A 24,421-nucleotide genomic window follows, 5' to 3' on the forward strand; every position below is an offset into this window, starting at 1 on the left:
AAAATTTCCTTTTCTCAGTTGTTTGTATTTGCTTTTATTATTTTTTTCTTTTTACATATTATGAAAACGCTTTTAAATGGTGACTTGATTTAAGCTGAATCCGCTGAGATTGGGGACTCGTACGAATGTAACGGCCGCCTTGGTCCGTATAGTTGTTCCCATACGAATTTATATGGAATTTTCAATCTGATCGCTTCCATATTTAATATTTTTCTTTTTTCTACTTTTTTCAGAGTGCGTTCGTTTTGTTTGCCTCTGTGCTCTGGGCCGCATAGAAAGAGAAAGAAAATGTGTGGATTTTATTCCTTTGCCGTGAAAGTTTTTGATATTTCTGCTCGATTTCGATGCTCTGTGCGTAGAAAGGCGTAAAAATATATAGCAGAAATCTTATGTATACACAGTATATGAAACAAGCCTATATTTAATATACTTTGTTTTCAGGTGCTTGTATTTGTTGAAAATATATTGGAAATATTTGGTTGTAAGAGGGTTTCTAAAGCAAACTACAAACAAAATCATTGAGGCGTAAATTTGTTTTATTTATAGAAAACATAGAAAAATGACACTTATTTCACTTTTATTTTAAGTGAGTTTTATATTTTATAGGGTCTGAGCTAAGAATATAATATGAATAAGGTTTGTGTTTAAAACATTAAGAAGGTTCAATATATTTTTTAAAATAATAACTTTGATATAACACAAGTTTGTTTAGTTTTATAATGTTAAAGAAATAAAACTAATTTTATCAATTAAATTTGAGGAATGACAATAAGATGTTAAGATGAATTATATTTAAAACTAAGCTCCGTTGAATCTAAAATTGCAAAAAAATTTGAAAACTTTATTGGTTCACAATTTTCTAACATTTGCCAAATCGAAATATATTGGTATTTTAAATTTCAGGAAACCTATACTTTGGTTTCAATGATAAAACATTACCGACAATATACATTGCGCCGACATAAGAACATATTAAAAAGTGTAGACTTCAGTAATTTGTATTACCAAATTTCAAGTTTAAATTTGTTAACATGAAGCTGTGTACTTATAAAATGTACTTATATTTTCCATGATAATTATTTTTGTAAAATTTAATATTAGTTTAGGTGTTTGAAAAAATATAATAGGTTACTATTAGCAGACTTTAGGGATTAGTAATGTGAAGATTAGAACACTTGTACAAAAACAACATGAGTTACAAGTGTTACAAGCGATGTGCTCTGCAAGCACTTTTACTTAAAACAGAATAAAAATGTTTTTTGCTCAGAATAAAATAATTTTTTAAAAACTTTTGAAAATACTATGTCAGTGTTGGCTTTTTATACATTTTAAAAAGCACATTAACTTATATGTTTCAGAATGCATTAAAAAGCTTGACATTAGAGATGGAAAGAAAACTTATAACACTAACTTTAAACAATATATAGGGACTTTATAAAGGAATAATTATGCAATCAAACAATATAAAAATAACCATTTTTTAAGATCAGCTAATAATTAAAAAATTTCAAAATAAGGTATCGTTAAATACAATTATTTTAATACAAAATGTTATGAACTCACATATTTTTCCCTTCTTATGTTTAAAGGAAAATACTTCTGACTTTACTTATTTGACTAATCTAGTAAAGTTTGTACCATTATCAAAACAAACAAGCCTCGAGGTGAGAACATAAAGTTCAAGTTTAAAATATAAAGAAAACAAGGAAAGAGATATAAAGATTTTTTAAAGGAGAAGAAAAAAAAATATATTAGCAAATGTTTTATAAAAATATTCACAAATTTAAAAATTTAAAAAAGAAATAGGAATATAAAATAAGGAATAGCTATAATCTCGTCATCAGCTCACACGATTGCATCAGAAAAAATAGCGCTGTTTTTTTCGGATACAATGATCTGATCTGATCACGAGATTATATCTTTTCCTTGTTTTATTTTATTTTCCAATTTTTTTTAAATTTTTGAATATTTATTAAAAACACTTTTTGTGTAATTTTTTCTCTTGTAATTTTTTTTGTAATATTAACTTATTTAATGAGTTCATATATATATATATATACAATAATACACAATAATTTTATTGAGAAAACCAAAATCTACGATATGTAATAAAGTTATTCATTTCGTAGTTTTTCCGTTCTGATGGCAACAGTTTACCCGAAATTCTGACTTTCAAAATTATAGTTCTTGTTACCACAAATTTAGTAGAAAATACAAAACTGAAAAGTAAATTTAACTGCACAAATGGCTACCAAAATCATTATCAAAGCGCTTAGGCAAAAATTCCAAGCTTTTTGGTGCTCTCATAGAGCCAGAAATACTGCAAATTTTATGATATTCTGGTATTTTTGACAATACTTCTTTCGTAATACACAAAGGAACTAAATTAATGATCAAGTTTTTTGTAATACGGTAACAATTTGAATCATATTATTGAGGAAAATATTGTGGTTGTGTGTGGAAACTTACGTCTAATTAAATTACGTCTAATCATTTTGATAGACAGGAAATTGTTATCGTTTGAGATTTTGATATTGAAGTTTTTCGTAGTACCAATTTCTCTAAGAATGTACCTAGAAAGTTATCTTCTCATAAAAAAGATTTTGCGGAGAAATTGAAATTTTTTCTTGAATATACCTTGAAAAAACTGTGTGCTAGAATTGTCCATAAACAAAACATACCGTCAAAGGAAATGCTGTAAAAATTTCCCATTTCCAAAATATTTTTTAGCAATCTTTCTTATAAAAAATTATATTTATAAGATTATATTCTATAGATTATATAATCAAGGCTCTCTTAGTTCAAATAAACTAACGGAACTAAAAAAATAGAGACTCATTGAAGAAATTTAGAAATTTATGTCAGTGAGATGAATAGATAATAAATTTTTACTTAACTACGTATTATTTTATTTGGAAATTTTTAGAGTACTTTCAAGAATCACTATATTTATCTTTGATCAACGCTTCAGAAAAAGTAAAACAAGGGAATTATATTTTTTTAAAAATTTCTAACGATTAACAATGAACAACAGAATATTTAAAAAGTATTAAATATACTAATCATTAAAAAAAAAAGAGAGAGAATATTTTTAGTTAGTAACGAATAAACAAGAGGAAAATCACACTAAGAAAGAGAGTATGGTCGAAACTACCAGAATATGAAAAAAATTGCTGCCGGGTTTCTGGTTTTATTGAAACACCAAAACGCTCGGCATTTTTTACTGAAGCGTATTTTTGCAAAGCTTTCTTTACAATCCAGTACAGAATTTTAGAGATTTAATACATCAAATAAACAAAGAAACTGCTCATTCAACAGAGTTGCGTTTCACTTATTTATTTTTTAGCTAAAAATTGAATAAAATAATAAATATGACCTCCACGTTTTGAGCCCTACATCATCAATCTGAAGAACTATAAATCGAAACATGTTGTTTTACAGTAAGTATTATCCATATTTTTCTCTTAATGTTGTACTAGCATTAATTTTTTCAGTCAGTTTTATTATTTTCTTTTAAATGAAAGTCATAAAAATATTTATCTAATGCAAAGAAACCTCTCAAAATGACCATCTTTATAAGACGGCCACCTGTTTAAGGTGATTGCAATTACACGATATGTTGTTGTTGACGTCAGATATTAGGGCACAGAGATGAAATTATTCTTATTTTCCAGTGGCGCCACCTATGGCCAAGAATTCAACTTCTACCACACCCATCCGTCACATCCATCTACAGGGCAGACTCATTTATACATCCATTCATTGATCCACAGATCGTAATTTTGATCCGAACCAGAGAACGACGAACATCCAATTCAGTACCTCCAGAGGTATAATTCTTTTAAAATGGGAAAGTGGAAGACTTTGTGATCCGATAGATTTAACGTGCACCAGTCACCACTTTACTACACAGGGAATTTCGGCCAGCTGGATCCGTTCTCGCGTGCATGAGTCCAGCTCCCTGTCAACCAGGCTGTCCCGGCCACAGAACTATTACTAGTCGGCCAATAAAATGTTTGTTAAAAACCACTGGCTGCTGATTTAATCAATAGCTTATACAACTTGATTTCATAGTCCATTTTAAACCGATGTTCTTGCAATGCTTTTTTGCAAATGTAGATAACAGATCTAGATTAATTGGTGGATCAGGACTTTTCCCATTCGAATTTCCGCAGGAGTTTCTTCATTGCTCTGGATGTGTATTGTAGTTTAACCCCAGAATGTATATGTATCACGTTATATGTTCCTTGGTCTAGTATTATCGGGAAACAGGATGATTCTACGAAAATGTTAATTGTGACATCCTGTATTTTGTTAAATGATACTAAATACTCTTGCTCCATATTTCTACCAAATCGATTAGGAGCGGTAGTTACGATTGGCCTCTCTATTACGCGTCGCTTTCAGAAACGGTGTAAATGAATTGACAGTTGCTGAGTTATCATTATTTTATAATTTTTTGTACAAAAAGTATAGTCACCTAGTTAGTGGAAAGCACATGAATCATTTTTATCACACCAGCAACTGCATTTTAGATCCAGCGCTTTTTTCTATGTGACATAATTTACGCTTCATAGCCTTTGCCTTGCTATTACTGTACTGTACTAAATACTACATTTTTTAGAAAATTTCTCAATGAAATGAAACACCAATTGATTTTTATAGAATTTAATAAGAAATTTAATAAAATCGAAGCAAATGTACCTAAATAACTTTTATTAAAGTTTAAATAGTGGATAATAAAAATAGTTTCCTGATTAGTAAAACATAGCTCCAATAAAGCAGCAAAATACAAAAAAACGTATACTCAAAATTATGTCAGTTGCAGAACTGGATTGGATTCAACAAGACCTTAATCAACTTTTATATTCCTGCAATAAATATCGAGTATGTATTTTAAAAATTAAGCAAAAAATTTATGCTTGCGTAATCGTTTAGTTTTTGATAAATGAAATTAAAATTTTTAATCATTCGGATATTCATAGTTTTTAATATTTAATGCATCCGAAATATTAAAATAAATGTTACTGAAAATCATATTAAATATTTAATGCCATATTGATATTATATGTTTCATAAAACGAGAAAAATAAATTTCAAATGAGATAATTAAACAAGTTGATAATTAAACAAGTTGAATGATATTCTAAACTCTTCATAAGTTGACCGGAAAACGACTTTTCAACAATTTTTTTAATACTATTATGTTTCGTATTAAAATTTCGCTGAATTAATGAAGTAGTATTAAAACATAACTTAAACCTCTTCTTGAGTTGAATAACATATGAGAATAATAGTATGAGGAATATAAGAAAAAACATATGAGGGCTTCTGTATCAAATAGATTTATAGATATACGAATGCAAATATTAATATAGTAAAATACTGTATTTTTAATATACTGTTAAGTTTTATAATTACGTTAATGTTCTAAGGTAATTTGGAAAAAAATTATTTGTAATAAATTATGTGTAGAGTATTTTTTAAATAAAATTTCAACATCTTGTTAAAAAAACTGAATTAAATTTATTTCTATAGTTTTGTAATATCTATGAAGCATATGAATAAATTGAACATAATTAACATGATATAAACAATAATCTGATACTAGAAAATGAAAAAAGAAAATTACTCATTATTCTCAAGTTAGCCACGAAGGAAATAATCTGAAAGTCGTTAACTTAGATAGATTTCACTACAGTAAAATATAAAAATACTACTAAATATAAAATCAAAAACTAATTTTTTTGAAGTGATATACTACACCTAACAGCGTTTGTGTATTTTTATTAATTGCTTCCATATTTTCATCGTGTAAATATAATCACAGATGTGGAAAGTTCTTTATCTCTAAAAATATATCATCCCTTTTAAAATTAAAATACTATTTAGAAAGTAAATAATGCTATACTTTAAGAATGCTTACATTTTATTTACTTCCATGCATTATTGTATTTAGGCTTAGGTTATTTTCTTAAAACATATTTTATTTTAGATAAATTGAATAAAAAAAGAAATCAAAACTTCTTGAGAAATTTGTGTATAATGTATTTTTTAATATTATTTATCAACGATTGTAATTATTATTCATTTTATTTTTTTATATTAAAATAGACAAAAATTATTTTGATAAAGAATTCAATTATCACAATGGAACTATTTTCCGCATAAAAAAGACTATTTAATAAGTCAATAAAATAGCTGTCAAACAACAAACTAGTTGAATAATATGATTAATATTTTTATAATAAATTAAAATGACAATTACATTTTTCCTGTATCGGAACACCGAAAATGGTGGCAACTACTTTACACCCAAGTGATGTTTAATTTAGCATTCGACTACACCAAAACCTCCAAAACCTAAGGACAGTTTTTAGTGCTTCAAAACATCTAAAATGCTCTTTCACACTACTTGGCGTAAAATAGCGGCTACTTACTACCATTTTTGTTATTTAATGACACTGAAACTTATAATAACAGTAAAATATGACATGCATTCGAATCCGTAAAGTTTTTATTATGAGACCATATAAAATAAGAATTAGTTATTTAGGTTGAAGGCTGGACATAGNTTTTTTCTTGAATATACCTTGAAAAAATTGTGAAAAACAAAACATACCGTCAAATGAAATGCTGAAATAATTCCTCATTTCCAAAATATTTTTTAGAAATCATTCTCATAAAAAAATAATATTTATAAGATTATATTCTATAGATTATATAATCAAGGCATGATTAGTTCAAATAAACTAACAAGACTTAAAAAACAGAAACTCATTGAAGAAATTCAGAAATTTATGTCAGTGAGATGAATAGATTATGAATTTTTACGTAATTACGTATTATTTTAATTGATATTTTTTAAAGTTCTTTCAGAAATCACTATATTTATGTTTGATCAACACTTCAGAAAAAATAAAACATGGTAATTATACCTTTTTGAAAATTTCTAATGATTAACAATGAACAACAGAATATTTAAAAAGTATTAAATATACTAATCATTAAAAAAAAAAGGAGAGAGAATATTTTTAGTTAGTAAAGAATAAACAAGAAGAAAATCACACTAAGAAAACGAGTATGGTCAAAACTACCAGAATATGAAAATAATTACCGGGTTTCTGGTTTTATTGAAACACCAAAAAACTCTGCAATTTTAACCGAGGCGCATTTTTGCAACTATTTCTTTACAATCCAGTACAGAATTTCAGAGATTTAATACATCAAATAAACAAAGAAACTGCTCTGTCAACAGAGTTGCGTTTCACTTATTTATTTTTTGGCTGAAAGTTAAAAATAAAATAATAAATATGTCCTCTAAGTCTGAACCCTATATCATCAATCCAAAGTACTATAAATCGAAACATGTTGTTTTACAGTAAATCTTATACATATTTTTCACTTAATGTTGCACTGGCATTAAGTTTTTTAGTCAAATTTATCATTTTTTTAAAATGAAAGTCACAAAAATATTTATCTAATGCAAAGAAACCTCTCAAAATGACCATCTTCATAAGACAGCCGCCTGTTCAAGATGATTGCAATTACACGATATGCTGTTGTTGCTGTTGCCGTCAGATATTAAGGCACAGGGATGAAATTATTCTTGTTTTCCAGTGGAGCCACTTTTAGCCAAGAATTCAAGTTTTGCCACACCCATTCGTCACATCCAGCTACAGGGTAGACCCATTAATACATCCATTCATTCATCCACAGATAGTAATTTTGAACCAAGCCAGAAAATGACGAATCTACAATTCAGTACCCCCAGAGGTGCAATTTGTTATGGGAACATGGAAGACTTTGTGACCCGATAGATTTAACGTGCACCAGTCACCATTTCGCTACACAGGGAGTTTCGCCGTCTGGATTCGAACTCCAGTTCTCGCGTGCGTGAGTTCAGCGCTCTGTCCACCAGGCTAGATAATAAAAATAGTTTCCTGCTTAGTGAAACATTGCTCCAATAAAGCTTAAAAATACACAAAAACGTATACTCAAAAATTATGTCAGTTACAGAGCTGGATTGGATTCAACAAGGACCCTAATCATCTTATATATTCCTGCAATAAATATTGAGTATGTATTTTAAAAATTCAACAAAAAATTTTTGCTTTCGTACTTGCTTAGTTTTAGATAAATGAAATTAAAATTTTTAATCAATCGGATATTCATAGTTTTTAATATTTAATGCATCCGAAGTATTAAAATAAATGTTACTCAAAATGATATTAAATATTTAATGCCATATTGATATTATGCTTCATGAAATAAATTTCAAATGAAATAATTAAACAAGTTGAATGATATTCCGAACTCTTCATAAGTTGATCGGAAAAGGACTTTTGGAATTTTTTTTAAAATACTATTTCGTTTCGTATTAAAATTTCACTGAATTAATGAAGTAGTATTAAAACATAACTTAAACCCCTTCTTGAGTTGAATAGCATATGAGAATAATAATATGAGGAATATAAGAAAAAACATATGAGGGCTTCTGTATCAAATAGATTTGTAGATATACGAATATAAATATTAATATAGTGAAATACTGTATTGTTAATATACTGTTAAGTTTTCTAATTACGTTAATGTTCTAAGGTATTGATATTTGAAAAAAATTATTTGTTATAAATTATGTGTAGAGTATTTTTTAAATAAAATTTCAACGCCTTGTTAAAAAAACTGAATTAAATGTATTTTTATAGCTTTGTGATATCTATGAAGCATATGAATAACTTGAACATAATTAACATGAAATAAACAATTATCTCATACTAGAAAATGTAAAAAGAAAATTACTCATTATTCTCAAGTTAGCCACGAAAGAAATAATCTGAAAGTCGTTAACTTAGATAGATTTCACTACTATAAAATATAAAAATACTATTAATTATAAAATCAAAGATGAATTTTTTTGAAATGATATTCTACACCTAAGAGAGTTTGTGTATTTTTATTAATTGCTTCCATATTTTTATCGTGTAAATATAATCACAGATGTAGAAAGTTCTTTATCTCTAAAAATATATCATCCCTCTTAAAATTAAAATACTATTTAGAAAGTAAATAATGCCATACTTTAAGAATGCTTATATTTTATTTACTTCCATACATTATTGTATTTAGACTTAGGTTATTTTTTTAAAACATATTTTATTTTAGATAAATTGAATAAAAAAAGAAATCAAAACTTTTTGAGAAATTCGAATATAATGTATTTTTTAATATTATTTATCAACGATTGTAATTATTATTCATTTTATTTTTTTATATTAAAATAAACAAAAATTATTTTGTTAAAGAATTCAATTATCACAATGGAACTATTTTCCGCATAAAAAAGACTATTTAATAAGTCAATAAAATAGCTGTCAAACAACAAACTAGTTGAATAATATGATTAATATTTTTATAATAAATTAAAATGACAATTACATTTTTCCTGTATCGGAACACCGAAAATGGTGGCAACTACTTTACACCCAAGTGATGTTTAATTTAGCATTCGACTACACCAAAACCTCCAAAACCTAAGGACAGTTTTTAGTGCTTCAAAACATCTAAAATGCTCTTTCACACTACTTGGCGTAAAATAGCGGCTACTTACTACCATTTTTGTTATTTAATGACACTGAAACTTATAATAACAGTAAAATATGACATGCATTCGAATCCGTAAAGTTTTTATTATGAGACCATATAAAATAAGAATTAGTTATTTAGGTTGAAGGCTGGACATAGTTCGTAAAATAAAATGAATTTGTTAATCAAACATACGCGTAACAGAGAGAATACTAAGACGATATCGAATTACGTATAATGGAGCAGGAATAGATAGAAGTTATGCCTTATAAAATTATTTAATACAGTTTACAGAGATTTGAGAATTAAAATATAAATTTCCTTATTACGCAACTAAAAACAAATATACATATTTTTAACGACGAATATGTTCTTCATATTAAAAGAAACATTGAAGATAGCTGCAAACACTCGCTAATTCTCTAACGATTGTAAACAATTATAGAGGAAATTAAACCGCGCCAATACTGGAGTTTTTGGGAGTGAAAATATTTAACGTATGATGTAAAGGTGAGAAATCGTGCTGCAAAATTTTTGTATTTCTGATGGTTAGAGCTTTCATACACCTTTCCTTTCAAATTGCATACGAAAGCTCGATTTGGTGTAGACTTGAAAAAAAAAGATTTTCTCCACACAGCTATTAAGATTGTTCAACATCAGATTCGGGGAGATTACACCTCCATTTTTGAAATGTACACAGTTTTTACAGACAGCTACAGACACTCGCTTATTCGCTAACGCTCGTAAGCAATTACAGATGAAATCACATAGCGCCAATATTGGAAATTTCGGGAGTGAAAATATTTTACGTACGACGTAAAGATGAGAGATCTTGTTGTAAACTTTTGAATTTTCGATGTTTAGAGCTTTCATACAGCGCTTAAATTGTATAAAAGAGTTCAATTTGGCTCAAACTTGAAAAGCAAAGAAGAAGAGGGGGGAAAAAACGTGTTTCTTTGCACAACTTTCAGGATTGTTCAACATCGAATTCGGGGTACACCACAGTTTTTATTATATACTGAAACTCATTATAAAAATAATATTTTGTTCACTTCAATTTAAAAATATAAAACAAATAATTATTACATTAATGACATCTGTGAATTTAAAAAAATGCGTCAGCGACTTTTATATAAATAACTAATCTTTCTTAAGTCCACCCATAATAAGTCAAAAATAAATAAAATATAAAAATAAATAAAACATAAAAATAAATAAAATATAAAAATAAATAAAATATAAAAATAAATAAAATATAAAAATAAATGAAATATAAAAATAAAATAATAATAATAGCAAAAATAATAATAACAGCAAAAATCATAATAAATAAAATAAAACGATAATAATTAATGATACTATATTACCTCGTAGTATTTTTATTTAAAAAGTTAATTTAATTTAATTAAAATTAAAAATTAAATTTAAAACCAAATTTAGAATTAAAAATTAAATTCTAATTTTATTCAAAAAATTAATTAAGTTGTTATAATACTTAATCGGCTAAAAAACATAATAAGTATTATAGGTATCATTATAATAGTATTAAGTGTATTGTTTTTTGGTAATTTACTTAAAGCGTATAAAAACACAATTACTATAAAAAAAATTGTGTTTATTTTTGTATATGGTCCCCAAGATATCTCAGTTGCAACTTCACTCTCCGATTGCACGAAGAACGCAACTTGCTAATGACATTTGCAACTGCTTGACGCATGTTTTGCTACAAATCAACTAAGAGACTTCTCCTTCTCGCCACTCTTCATCATTTCTTATTTTTTTCTTTCTTACCTTTTATTTTATTTATTCACTCATTTTATTCCTTTTTTTTCTACTTTCTCAATACGCATCGCGCAAGAGGTTCGCGTTTTCAGCTGGGAGCCGTAAAACTTAAAAAGTTGATACTTCATATAGTTTGAAGCTTCTGAAGTTATTACTCACCGGCGTGAAGGGGAGTAATTTATAGCTAAGGCGCCGAAGTCGGACCCCCCCTCAATCCCCTCTAATTTTTTTTCCTGTTTTTAAAAACTCTTGTTTTAGCTCTCCATTATATCTCATTACTTTTGTCGTATTTTGTGGCTGGAAATTGAGGTATTTTCGCTTTTTCTCCCCCTCCGCACTGATATATTTACAAATTGTTTCCTTCTCGTCAAAGACTTTAGACACTTAATATTAATGTATTAGACACCAGGATCAGCTCGCATTTTTCTGTATTTTCATTACGTTGCCTGAAATGTGTGAGGGTTATGAATTTATAAAGAGTTTTCTGGCAGAGAGGTAAGTCTGAAATATTACGGACCTTTTATTTTGAGTTTTAAATGAGAACTGTCTTTGAAATAATTGATGACAGCCACATTTGCAAAAAAAAAAACGGAAGCTGCAGTGTTTTTGTTGGAGTATCGAAAAAAACACAGCTAACTTAAAACGTAACGGAATAAAAATGGAAGTTTATAAATGACATTTATTAATTAAACTTATTATTCAGGAACTTGACGTCAGGCGAATAATATTATTTAACTCTTTTTCCATGCATATTTAACATGATGAAAAAATAATAGCTTATTTCCAGAAGACTAATATTAAAAAACCTTTATAACTAAGATACACATTGTCTATGCTAGCATTTATTAAAATATCTGCAAATAAAGCAATCATAAGTTATTTTTTATACTTTCTCAATTATTTTATGATTTGCTCAAAGCAAAATAAAATAAAATACTTATTAAAAATATTTAAATAAAATATATTACTTAAAATGAATTTTGAACCAATGATCGAGTTTTTATTTTCGAAAATGTTTGAAACTCCTCTTAAAATCTTAGTTTAACAGTAATAATTTAAGATTTGAATGAAAGTATGAAAATATACTTTCATTGAACAAGCCTAAATTTTTATTGTTTCATTGGTTGGGATTTGAGATTCCGAAATATCCGAGATAGTCTTAATGTAGAAATTAAGATTCTAATAAACTAAAATATATAAAAACGAAAAAATATAATCTCGTCTTCAGCTCACACGATTATATCAGATAAAGAGTGTTTTCTAATATTGTATTAATGAAGTAAAAGCAAAATATATTGATACAGTAGTGCGAGAATAACCAAAGAAAAAAAAGAAAATGAATCGTAAACAAAAAAATTTTTAAAGTAAGAATCTCAAAGCTTATACAAAGTACAAAGTAATACACAAGTGGGCACGTAAAAGAACATCAGAAGTTAGAAGGGAAAACGGATGTCAGTGCTTGCGAATATATATATATATATATATATATACTATTCAGCATGCCAACTCAAGAAAATCAAAAAATTGATTGGGGGGGGGATGGAAGCAACGTATTATGAACTTTTAACTATTAGACATACTATTTAATTATATTTCTTTTAAAGACAACAATAATAAAGTTNATATATATATATATATATCAATCAGAAACTATTCGAAATATTAAATTTTAGATTTTATAATTTAATATTATATTAACTAAGGGTAAATACTAAATTTCGTTCATAAACGTAACAAAGCGAAAAGTCCGCTTTTCCATTGTAGGACTAAACATATATTTTTATCAGAGCTAACGTAACTTAAATTTAAATTTTGTAGTTTGTTTGTAATTTTAGATGCGCATTGAAATGATACGAAGTCTAAATTACGTTTGTACATAAAAATAAATAAAATATAATAAAGGAGAAAAAAAAAGTGCTGCCAGTTATATATACCATTTTTATGCCTAAATCTGACACTTACCTTTTTCGAAGTATTCGAAGAAAAATACTGTGTAGTTTCATTGGATTTGTTTTGCTCACCATCAACATGATGCCGAAAATTTCTGAAAAATAATGAAAGAAATTATTTTAAAGGAAATACTACATTTGAGTTACCGTAATACAAAGAAAAATGAAAACATTTAAATATCTGGAAATATTTAACAAATTAATTTTCTTTGAATAAAAGAATTAAATTAAGCGAGTCCCGAAAAACATTAGCGTAGTAACTCAAAGAACAACAGGTTTCCGGCCACCATTTTGAAAACAATTAAATGAACTCACGGAGCTTTTTCAATAAATCTTCTCGCCAAGTGTTCATTTTTTTTAATCGCGCCAAGTCTCACTTCAGGCCATTTTGTACTTCGTTCCAAAATATGTAATAATCTAATAGCGAGTAAAGACCGCAGACTCGTAACAGATTCTTTATGTCAATATTATAATTACTGAGATTATTACGTTAAGTCATCAGCGTTGTTGACATTGAGAATTAATTCTTCACTCGCCTGAAGTGGCGGTGTTGCCAACGAAGCAAGAGAAAAGTAAAGGGAAAAAAAATTAAATGGCGCCGACTTCATAATGAAGCTTTTAATGGTCCTTAAGACTTTTGTAAAACCCGTGAACTTACTTCGTTGAATAAATAAATCGTGAAGAGGTGCCAACATAGATTATTTTCATTGCTACAAACCATATGGATTGATTAAATTACTGAACTGGATAGTTCTGGGTGAATTTTAACAAGTTACGTTTAACAAGTTGTGATGGAAAAGTTAAACAATGTAAGTTTTTTTTTCGCCTGTAATTTATAGCTACTAAAGTTCGTTAGTTTTTATTAATTAAGCTAATATTGACTATGTGCATAGCAAAATTAAAATTGGTATGCCAGTTTTTTTTATTATCTTTTATTCCTGAATATTTCCATTTCTAATAAAGTAAAGAAAAATTTTGCTTATCAGATAAATAAACAAACATATATTTTAAAAACACAATCAATTGCTATAATGAGGTAAGTATCAATAATTATATAGTCAATATTTTCAAAGTAATATTTAGAACTTCTCAATAAAAATATTATATGTGCAATATTGACTTTGTAATCAATTTTACATAGTCTATATTTTCAGCAAACGAAAAACGACGTAAACACAAAACTCAAATAAGAAGAACTAACACAGAAAGCGATGTAAATATTAACTAACAGTTTTTTTCAAAGTGCAAGCACAGAATTCGACGTGTTAGAACTGTTTTTAACAATAATAACGAAAAATTATTTTATTAAATGAATGCAGGAACTGTATATATAAAACGCTAAGTTTTTTGTACTTAAAATTAATTATTTAAGTTTCAAAATATTTTAAGATTAAAATTTTAATCAATATTATGGAACTTTTATCATATATTTTGTAATTATTCTTTAAAAATGAGCCATAAATTATTTTTTTAAGTTTTGCAAGAGTGATATCTAGTATTTAGAGAACACAATAAACATAAAAGCAGAGCTATGGAATCAGTAGTATGGAATCAGTGCTAGGACTGCAGATTTTTTTTTAAATCTTGTCTTTGAAATATACTTAATTAAAATTTTCACGAAATCCCTGGAAATTATTAACATTATTACTAAGTAAATAAACGTAAAAAATTCCGGAACAAATTGCAGTAAAAAGTGGCAGGATGCCATTACTTTACATAACATATTATTTATATTTATATCTATATTAGGTATTTATGTCTGACACAGGCTGAGCCGCAATGGCTCAGTGTTTAAGGCACTGAACTGTCATTTTGAAGAACTGGGGCTCGACCCCGGTGGCAGCATGAAGTTCCATCAGCTTAAGCAAAGACGGTCAGCGGGCAGTGCTGATAACATCGCCACAATCATGCCGTTAGTCTCGAAAATGTAGTGCCTTAAAATGATCCCCTTGGCCCACAACGGGCTGTTGTTAGATTGCTTTACTTTCCTTTTTACTGACATAAGCACAAAACCATTCAAATGCGATTAAACGAAAAATTAAATTTCTGATTAGTTATAATTTAAATAATTATCACAATAATCAATTGAGTAATATTTTTATTCACATGTTAAGAATAACTATTTGTCTAAATAATTTTCATAAGATCATTTCTTCTTTTAATTTACAGAGCCTAATATTTAATCAGGCGAAGTCGAACAAATTGTTCCGACTCAGGCAGAATTTCTTTTAACTCAGACTCCACAGACCTGCGTAAAAGAACATTCCAGATGATGAAAAGGACTAAAAATATTTCACTTCTTTAGAGTAAGTTTCCTTCAAAGGGCAGCGACCATATTTGAGAAATTTCACTGTCGCTGGAACAAGAGGAAGCGAAAGTCTTGACCTATTTTAGGCCCATTCTTATACAGTTCTGGAAAAAAAGTTCCCTTTACCTGCTGTGGTGTGCTAACCTTGGCATTCACGAAGGAAGTACTAAAAGATGGAACCCTTTTTAAAAAGGGGCATCCGTTAGGTTTTTTTTAGGGACTGAAGTTCTTTGAACTTCTTGTAAGAATAGGTAGTGATCTGAAGGGTAAAGTTGAATGTCACATAAAGGAGAAGGACCTTTGAGGAATGTTCTTGTTTCGGGAAAATATCAGTGAAAAAAAATATTGTCTTAATAGCGGTAAGAATAACAGCAATAAAACAAAGTAATTGTAATCTCTCTTAGATCAAAAAATTCCATTCGTTGTACGGAATTCTTTAATTCAGAATTATTTCTTATTATAATTTATTAACTTACGACTCTTTTTCATTTGTCAAGTAAAAAGGAACTAAGAAATGAATGCTCTTGGTAAAGAAATAGATTAGTAATTGAAAAACAATTTTAATGATTTCAAAGAAACTGATACAAGAAATAAGGAATTATATCTATCAGAGAAACAAAGAGTTAATAAGGGTTATGGGAATCCAAAATTAGTACTTTAAAGCATTTTTCATATAAAATTTTAAGAACACAGGAGATTAGAAATTGTATCACTGCACAAAGCTAAAGTCACATTTAAGTTACAGAATTATTTTCTGAAACATTTGTTATCATAGAAAAAAACTTTCTCTCTCTCTCTCTCTCTCTCTCTCTCTCTCTCTCTCTCTCTCTCTCNGAAAACTATAGTTTAAGTTGCAAAATCAGACACAAAACACACCTTTTTTGAATAATGTATCTTTTTTTCGACGGATTTGGATTTTTGAAACCCAAAATATAGGGTTAGCAGCAATCTGGGAATTATGGTCCCCATAGTTTAGTTAAAAGAGCGGCCCAAAGTTTGGACTCCATATTGTTAATTTTACTTTTTGCGTATTTTGTCATATCTCGAAAATGTTTTAAATAAATTAAAAACATTTTGCACACCATTATAAAATTAGTTTATCCAAAGATAATTCCATGCAGAAAATAGCTTTTATAAATATTTATTATTTTTTATTATTTTATTTAACATTAGTCAAAAAAATTATAAATTGTAAGATATACAGATATATTTTTTCTGACATCATTTTAAGGTACATAATTTTACGTGGCAAAATATAAAGTTTGAGTGAAATTAGTCGAATAGTTTATTGAAAAATCGAATTTTAAAAATACGACTTTTTTAAAACTTGATTTCTCAGAGACTATTCGACTTATTTCACTCAAATTATGTATTTTGTAATACAAAATTATATTAATTAAAATGAATTGTATAGCTTACAATTAAAAAATTTTCGACTATTATCGAATAAAAAAATAAACATTTACTGAAAGTTGTTTTTTGTATGGAATTATTTTTGGATAAACAAATTTTATAATCCTGTGCATAAATTTTTCGATTCACTTAAAATATTCTCGAGATATGGTGAAATTACTCGAAAAGTCAAATTATCATTAAGGGGTCAAACTTTGGATCACTCTCCTTACCAAACTATTGGAACCAGATAGCGGCTCAGAAATCCAAATCCGTCATAAAAGAGTATGTTTATTTAGAGAAAGTGCGTAATTTCTGAACTTAAAATATCGTCTGCACTTATTAATTAGCATATTTGAGATCACTCTTGTAACCAAGCTGTGTTAAAGAAACAATTCTTTTTTACATAAACAACCATTTGACAACCACACATAAACTAAGCAAACTTTAGTTAAAATACCTGTACCTGGTTAGTAATAACCTTGCAAAATAAATAGAAAACCCGTAGCGAGTTAGTATCAACCACAAATTCAAAACAAAAACTATTTTCATCAAAAACCAACAACTCTCTGATGTTCCATAAATTGCCTCGCGCTTTTTCTTTTAATTTATCTCGTTATAATTAATTAAAAATAATGCACCTTATACATTAGATATTATATTGTTTTAATATAATATAATATAATATAATATAATATAATATAATATAATATAGTATAATATAGTATAATATAATATAATATAATATTACACGAAATACGAAAAAAAAGGATTTGAATCACTGCACAAACAAAAAGTCCCATTTGAGTTTCAGAAATGTTTTTAAAACATTCGTTATTACTTATAAAAATTACGTAACTTAAGGTAACAACTATGTTTGGGTAATTTATGTATACGTAAAGAACTCTCCTGAAGAATATTCTTGTTTTTTTTAAAAGATAAATAATATCGTGAGTATTACTAATAGAAAGAAGAAAGTGTATTCCCCCATAGTGCAATAAGTTTTCTTTTTCAGAATTATTTAATTAAAATATGTACTATCTTAAAAAAGTTTTAAATTGCCTCGCAAAAGAGAACACCCAAAAATAGTCTTGCTTTGGAAAATGTTTAGTATTATTGAAGATAGTTTTAATAGTTTGGAAAATAAAACACAAGAAACGGTACTCTAACATAGTACAAGAAGACATATTTGTGTTTCAGAATTATTTCTCAAAGATATTTGTCATTTTATTAAAAAAATTTAAATGTCACGTAATGAAGCATGACAAGATTTATTTTTGTTCCAGGAAGAGGGTACTAAAGTAACAAAGTTTTAAAGTAAGTTTAATATCATTAAGAGTAAAACCACAAGAAAAACTTATTGTATTCCAACATAGCACACAAAGAATTATTTGCATTCAGAATTATTTCTCGACTATGTTTGTTATTTTATAAGAAATTTAAAACATCACACATGAAAAGACGTTTAAAAATATTCTTGTTTTAGAAAGATGTTAGCCAAAAAGTCATTTATAATATTTTTGAGAAAAACAACAAAAATGCGAGACTGTATCCTTTCACAGTACTAAAAGACCTATTTCTGTTTAAGAATTATTTTTCAAAGATTTCTCTTATTTTATTAAAATATTAAGATGTCATGGAAAGAAGAACATCCAAGAAAGAGGTTAGTAAAATAAAAGAAAATATTAATAGCTTCAAGGAAAATAACTTAAATAAAAGATTGTTCTTCTACATGGTATGAAAAGTTCCAATTGTGTGTCAAAACTATTTCCTTGAAATATTTATAATAATTGAAAAATTTTAAATTGCTCTGAAACGAAGAACGTCCAAGAAATATTACTGTTTTACGATGAGTTTAGAAATATTATTTTTAAAAGTTTCAAAAATAATAACATAAGTTATGAAAGATTGTATTCCCAAACAGTATAAGAAAATATTTGCGCTTTAGAATAATTCTTCAAGATGTTTATTACTTTACTGAAAAATTCAATTGTCATGTAATGAAGAACTATATTCTTGTTTTAGGAAGAGGTTAGTAAAGTAGAAGACAGTTTTAATGTTTTGCGAGTAATAACATAAGAAACTAGATATTGTATTCCAATACAGTATATAAAGAACAAGTTGCGTTTTAGAAATATATCTCAAAGATATTTGTTATTTTATTAAAACATTCGCAAATTTTATTTAAAAAAATTCTTCTAAAACGTATGAAAAATATTCTTATTTTAGGAAGAGGGCGGAAGAGGGCAGCGAAGTAGAGAACACTATTAATTGTTTTGAGTGTAATAATATAAGAAGTAAGATATTGTATTCCAATACAGTATATAAAGAACTAGTTGAGTTTGAGAAATATTTCTCAATGATATTGGTCGTTTTATTGAAACATTCGCAAATTTTATTAAATCTAAATGCATCGAAGAACGTCTAAAAATATTCTTGTTTTAGGAAGCGGACAGTAAGGTAGAAGCCGTTTTTAATTGTTTTGGCTGTAATAACATAAATAATATATTGCACTCCAATACAGTATATAAAGAACTAGTTGAGATTCAGAAATATTTCTCAAAGATATTTGTTATTTTATTACAATATTCTCAAATTTTATTAAATCAAAATACAAAGAAGAACGTTTAAAAAATATTCTTGTTTTAGAAAGAGGTTTAAAAGTAGAAAAACATTTTAAAAGCTTCAAGAGAAATAACCGTATTTCCACGCAGTACAAAAAGTGCAATTTTTATGTCAGACTTCCCTCTTTAAAATGTTTATTGTTCTTCAAAAAGCAATTAAATTGTTTCATAAAGAAGATCGTCCAAGAAATATTCTTGCTTTAAGAAGAGTTTAGTAATATTGAGGATATATATCTAATAATTTCAAAAATAATAACAAAAGTAGCAAGTGACTGTTTACCTACATCTGCACAGTGCAAAAATACCCATTTCTGATTAAGAACTATTTATGTAAGATATTTCTGATTTTATTAAAAAATTAAAAGGTCACAAAAAACATCAATAAATTATTCTTGTTTCAGGTAGTGTTCAGTAAAGTAGAAGATAATTTTAATAATTTTTAGAATAATAACATAAAAAAAAGATAATGTATTTCAGCACAGATCTTACGGAAAAACTGAAATGCCATGTAGATAACAACTTGTAAGAAATTTTCTTATTTTTGAAAGGAGTTTAGTAATATTGAATATTATTTTAAAATTTCAAGATTAATAAGTAAAGCATTACAGTTACATTATCTAACATAGAACAAACAGTTTTATCTAAAAAAAAAAGCATTTCACTAAAATATCTTTAGTTTTATGAAAAATTAAATATTAAAAATTTAAAAATATCTTACATAAATTAAAATATCGAACAAATGTACTTATTATTCATAAAATATTAAATCTGTAATCATTAGTACTAACCCCTTCCTAAATAACATAAAAAAACGAGTTTGTGTTCTCGTACCATGTAAAAAGTCCTACTTGTACTGCAAAATAATTTCTCTTAAATATCTATCACCTTGTAATACATTTGATTTTCAGAATAAAAGTGTCACGTAAAAACGAATGCCGGTAGAATGTACTTTATTTGGGAACAGGTAAATATTAAAGATGAATATATTTGTCCAATTAGAATAACATCGTAGGAAATAAATAATTGCTTTACTACCGCAGTACAAAAAGTTCTATTTCTGTTTCGAACTATATTTTAAATGAACTATATAACCAGCAATTTTACGAAATTAATCAATCTTTCGGACTTTAAAAAAGTAATTCATAAATAAGAACAATTAAGTAGGTATTTTTGCTTATTTTGCTGCATACTTGTTTTGGGATGAGTAATATAGATTGTTTCAAGAATAATATCGTATAAAAAAGAGGCTGCATACACTCAAAGTACAAAAAGTTGTGTTTCAGAATTATTTCTCAAAAATATTTGTTACTTTACAAAAAAGTTATCTCACTTAGAGAACAGTCTCAAATATTAACTACATTGATGAAATTGAATAGCTATTTCATTTGAATTAAGGATAATATCACATAAAATCAGGGATTATATTTATGCACATCATAACAATTTCTATTTTTATTTAGAGATATATTTGTTATTCAACAAAAACAAAATTAAGAAATTACAAAGTGTGAAAAATAAAGCTGTTGCAATGAAAAATTTCATGGATCAGATTATCATTTCCGTATTATACGGAAGCATATTTTAAATAAATAATTGTACTTTGAAATACACTCGAATATTTCTGTATTGAATCGAAATGATCTTCTGTGTCATGAACTTATTCATTTGTGATTATGAAGTTGCATTTAAATTCCTTCATTATCTGTATGAAAGTGGTCCTACTTACTTTGTTACCTATTATAAAAAATTTGTACTTTACTGCTAGTTGCATTCTTGTAATAATTTCTTAAATCTTTCAGATGCTTTTTATGACATATATTTGTTAGCATGGAAAAGAGATAACATTCCAAAATGTTTTGAAAGGCTTATAGCATTCAATGTTGCATTTAGTAACTTAAACTTGACTCTGGTATGCTATACGAATAGGTATTATTGCAATTAGATCTTCTTAATAATATTAACATTTGACCGTAAAGAAATTTTATTTTAATATTTTCTTATATTTATCGATGTATATCATGCATTACAAAAATTATTTCCAAAAATAGAAAGATTTCTATAATTTTGAAAGAAAACTATGATAATTCAGCAATTTTTTGAAATTTTGTAAATGAGAGCAAGATAGCTTGCTCAGAAACAGTTAGAAAAACAAGAATATAGTCTTGAAACATTTCAACAAGCTATGCACCGCTCAGATACTGGTTTATACAGTATAAAATTGTAAAAATATGCACAGTTGCTGGAAAAAGACAATACCGTAAGCTTTATAAACTATTTTCGTTAGAAAAACAATATTCATCTTATATGAAATAATATTGTTTTTAAAAAATTTTTAATCAGTGCTCTTGTATTTTCCATTTGAACAAATACCAATTTGTAATAAAAATTATAAACCGTAATATGAACTCATTGAGTTCTTTTACTCTATAATTTGTACATATAAAAAAATGATTTTTAAAGTAATTTTAAGTATTAAATCTATCATTTTACAATATTCGTGTAACATAAAATATAAATGAGAGGACATTTTTAGAATATTTAAATAAAAAATATCTGTTACAATTTTATTAACATGTTATATTTTTTTATCTATCATTATGTTCCTTATTATCAATTCTTGCGCAATATCTGTTTTGTATTAGTTACTTGCAGTTAGGAATTAAATTTTGCTCACCACCAGGTACAATTGCATTTTAGTAAATGAAAACATCTTTTGCATTAGTTTATGCACAAGATCCATTAAGTGCAAATGTATAAAACTTATTTCCTATTATGTTTTGCAACAAATGTTTCATGAAGGATAGTTTCAATCACTCATACCACCACATTCATTTATTATAAGTAATATCTTTTCACTAATGTTAGAAACTACAAGTACTTTCAGAAAAATTGATTCAAAGTTGAACCATATCACTACATTGAACCATAATATGATTAAAGTTTGCTACTGCCTAAGTGCGATTGAAATATTATAGTGTATCCATTTAAATTGAACCATAGCATCGTAGTTCATGGTTATCAAGTGTAGGAGAGTTTAATTTGAACGGTAATATGGTCCGACTTAGCACAATAAATGTATCTTTATATCTTGAAATCATATTTAAATAGTCTTTATTATTGCTAAAATCAAATCTACACACAAATTTTTATACACATATTAGACGCAAAGATTTTATATTTTATATTAATTATATATTAATCAACACTTTATATTAAGTATAAATCAGATATATTTTGTATAATTAACAAAAATGTGTTATATATTATCGACAAAAACGTATTAAGCAGTTGATGAAGTATATGTAGATAGTAGAGCATTACTGTTAGCAATGAAGTCACAATATGAAAATTACACTGATGTGAAAAACTTAAGCATTTCTCTCACTAAAAATATATATTAAAGATGGGTATGCTTAACTTTTGAATAAAAATGTAGTAAGTACTATTCTTAAGTGCATGTTATTCAAAAATCTAACTTTTAAAACGCTATTACAAACTTTTATATAAATTATCTTTGTCAAAGCACGAGGATTTTGATAAAATTTCTCAAAAAAATATGCATGACTAGGGAAGAAAAAATAAGCTTAACTATTGCAAAAATGTTTTAAATATTCAACTAAAATCAGTAATGTTTCTATCTAAATTTAATTGATATTCGTTTTTAAACAAAATTTTGAGGGATATTTTGCTGTCGCTAACGCAAGCCTGTAGTATTAAAAATACATCTTCTAAAAACATATAAAAAAATATTTTCGGTACCAAATTCAAAAAAAAATATATTAAGACGTAGAAAAAACGATACAATTAATTTCATAATATTTAGAAAATTTATTAAAAATAAATGTTTTTTTTACCAGTGTAATAAAATATTAAGACAAAACGTATAAATGAACTTGAAAAGAAATCAGATCAATTAATGGTAATTTCTACATTCCTTTCTTCGCAATTACTCCTTTGCTTATAAAAATAAATTTTCATTATATTTTTATGTATTAAAATTTTAAAATTTTAAAGTGCAAACCTTTTCTGAAATTTATATTTCTAAATATGGTTACATTTAAAATATTTCTTAATTAGTATTAAAACTGATAATTCATATATTTATCCGAAAGGTTTGTTTATTTACGCTTTATATATATNCATTTCGGCCCATGATGTTTTGATGTTATATATATATATATATATATATATATATATATTGAGAGAGAGAGAGAAAGATAAGCAACTAAATCCTAACGGAATGAAAAATAGGCAAATGAAATTGAAATTATTAAATATATGAAAACATACGGTATGAAATACGGTACAAAAACAGAAATAACAAAAACGGAATAGAAATGCAACAGCATAAAAATTACAAACAGAAAGAATTTTATGAATAGTTTATTTTATACAAAAACATCTTACCCTATTTTGGTTGAGTTGCTTCAAATACAAGGCGACAAAAACATATCACATGACTTATAAAATAAATAAAATAAAAAAATATCTAAAGTGCATCGACAGAATATTTGGCTCAATTTTATGCGTTGCATTTTTGTCCCCTAAAAAATGCTTTTTCACTGCACAGATGACAAACGATGATGTATCCTTTAGAATTTGAGTTGCAAAATATGCATCTAAAGTGAAAGGCTCCATTTCTTTAGATTGAATGTTGGCACGATGCCTTAAAAGTATATATTTTTTATTAAAAAAAATATTTCTAAGACTGACCATTACAGAGCAATATACGGCTTTATAATTTTATTTTCTAAATTTTTTTTAGTTTGAATCTCTTAGCT

General features: G+C 26.7%; 1 long non-coding RNA gene across 1 annotated transcript in view; it reads right to left on the reverse strand.

Moving 5' to 3' along the window:
* The window catches only part of LOC107438165 (uncharacterized), a 166,210-nt gene that overhangs the window by 95,910 nt on the left and 45,879 nt on the right, over positions 1-24,421 (reverse strand). Inside the window, exon 2 of the long non-coding RNA XR_006226529.2 lies at positions 13,330-13,411. This is a non-coding gene — a long non-coding RNA (uncharacterized lncRNA). The remainder of the gene's footprint in view (positions 1-13,329; positions 13,412-24,421) is intronic.

This window comes from Parasteatoda tepidariorum, chromosome 8 (genome assembly GCF_043381705.1).
Source record: "Parasteatoda tepidariorum isolate YZ-2023 chromosome 8, CAS_Ptep_4.0, whole genome shotgun sequence".
NCBI lineage: Eukaryota > Metazoa > Arthropoda > Arachnida > Araneae > Theridiidae > Parasteatoda > Parasteatoda tepidariorum.